Source organism: Anneissia japonica, unplaced genomic scaffold (assembly GCF_011630105.1).
Source record: "Anneissia japonica isolate Jap-2015-1 unplaced genomic scaffold, ASM1163010v1 scaffold3436_len560460_cov161, whole genome shotgun sequence".
NCBI lineage: Eukaryota > Metazoa > Echinodermata > Crinoidea > Comatulida > Comatulidae > Anneissia > Anneissia japonica.
In genome coordinates, this window is record NW_022751570.1 from 253,188 (window position 1) to 255,730 (window position 2,543).

Consider the following 2,543-nt stretch of genomic DNA (forward strand, 5'->3'; position numbering starts at 1 on the left):
AAGAGGTAGGTTTGACCAACTTTTGAATATGTAATGATAGGAGTAAAGTATAACTAGCTATAGTTATTAATGGGAAGATTTCGAGAAGCAATTGATGGCGTTTTTTAAAATGGCCGCCAAAATTAAAGAACAATTTAACAGCAGCTTCAATACCCTAAATAAATTTGTTCAATTTACAAAACATGAATGTAATAACTGCTGTTGACTTTTTAAACCCAAAATAACATATTTTAGGGTAGTAAGCTAACTTGCTTTTGGAAATGTAAGTAAAAATTCCCCCTTTAATATTAGCCCTTTTCTGTTTTGAAAAATGGAAAATATTACCAGAATCCTAAAAAAATTCCAGCTTTTTTACAAATATACGGTTGTTTTTCATTATTTTTGTGTACTACACAAGGTATTCAAGAGGACCACACAAATAACTACCATAATTTTCATGTATAAAGGTATTAATTCATTTATTACATAATTGTCCTCTACTGTAACCCTATTATTATATGTTGAGCAATAATCTTCATGTATTGCTAATATCACTGCAATCTGAACGTCGTCGTCCTTATTATAAACAGTTCTTGGACGTCTGGGGAAAGTTAATGCCACTTAATTTGAACAACTTTCGGTATTTGCCAGTGTTTGTGTCTAGAATGACCCTCTCTCCGTTGTCATAAAATAAGATATACAGCAGCAACGACTGCATATCGATGTCTCCAGAATGGAACGGTTGATATTTATGTATTGGTTGTAATGCCTTAAAGCATGCATTGCATGCAGGACAACTTTCGAGTCTGCTTTTCTTGGCTGCTACGAAGATCTGGAACTAATACTAAATCTCTTTCAGTGACAAGGATGCATTCTCGCCGATAGCAATAGTATTCAAGAAGGTATCCAACCAGTTTGTCGAAATCCAGTTTGCCGAATCCAGTTCACTGAAATCATGAAATCCCATTTTGACAAAACTAAGTTTTCCGAAACCCAGTCCAAATCTCTGTGTTACAAAAGTACAGCATACTGTGCATTTGAAAGGAAGGAGCTTCATTTGTGTACAAATTAAAAGGAAAAATATTGGAAGACAAAAAAGCTGTAGAAAAACACACTTGAAAGCATGGCTAACAGTTAAAATTAGAATAAAATGAGATTAAGGATAAGCATCGTATCCTTCTAAAATACTCCCTCTGCAAACCCTATCAGGATTGTTGTGCCAGGTCCCTGACCACTGAGGCTCTAGTCGGCCCCTTGAGTCAGACCCCCTGTCGACAAATTTCTAGAGCCACAATTGGCATGTGTGTATAATTGTAGATTATTATTAATTTGTTTATTTCCTCCATTATTATTTTTTTTAAATAAATTTATGTATTTATCATAGGTATGCTAACATTTTAACTGGGAGGCCTTTTAAATTGACTATTATTCGGTGATAGCCAATTGATTTACATATTAAAACAAAAAGAATCATTTAACTACAATAAGCTGCTATTTCTTATACGAATACATAGTAAGAGAGTGTTCCAACATGAATGTTATGCTGTGGTTAAAGTTTTACATACTGCTTTTATTTTATTTTCGACAAAGTGGGTTTCAGCGCAAACTGGGTTTCAACCAGTGACGTAGCCAGGATTTTGATAGGGGGGGGGAGCTGTTATGCAAATTACGTATGACCCTGGCGGGGTCAAGGGGGGGCGAATCCCCCTGTGAAGTAGCGCAATCTGAACGTTCTTAGGACTTGTTTGAGAGGATAAAGTGAAAATTGCAATAGATGCATTATAAATAAGCGCAAAAATTATATAATAATTCAACAGTGGCAAATCCAGGAATTCGAAAGAGAGGTGAACCAGGGAGGGAATTTCACAGACTGAGGAACCACCCACCTCAGCCCCACCATGGTTGGGGCTGAGGTAAGAAAATTTATGATTAGGGCATCTGTATATATGGCCGGAAATTACACTCTCGCACTTTGAATTTGAATATATTTTTCTTTTTTTCCTTAAAAAAATGATGGGGGGGGGGGCCTTGAATCAACTTCTGCTCAAAGCATTCTTTATCCAGAATAGTCATAATCACGAAAAATGGACATGAAAAACCAGATCACATCCTAAAAACAAACAGCAGTCACTGAGACATACATCAGGAGCCGACTCGATGGAGTTTAATGTCATACCCAGGGAAGGGCACAGATCTGTTTTGAAAGGTGGAGGGGGGGGGGAATTTTGTGAGTCGACACCCACCTCAGCCCCACCATGGTTGGAGCTGAGGTGAGAAAATTAGAGGAAATAGTACCTCTAGATGGCCAGAAATGACACTTTTAGTAAAATTCATCATCATCACATAAACCATTAGTCAAAATGAAGTGCCAAAAAAAATTCTCATGATCTTTTATCAGGGATTTTTGACAACCATACAGATCTTATTAATGCGTGTGTGAAATACCATAAAAAAAAAAAACAGAAAAAAAAAGCTTAAAAACATTGTCTTTGAGTGTACTTTACATAGGGCTACTTCAAAAACCTGATTTCACAACCACCTCAACCCCACCATGCAGTGGCGGC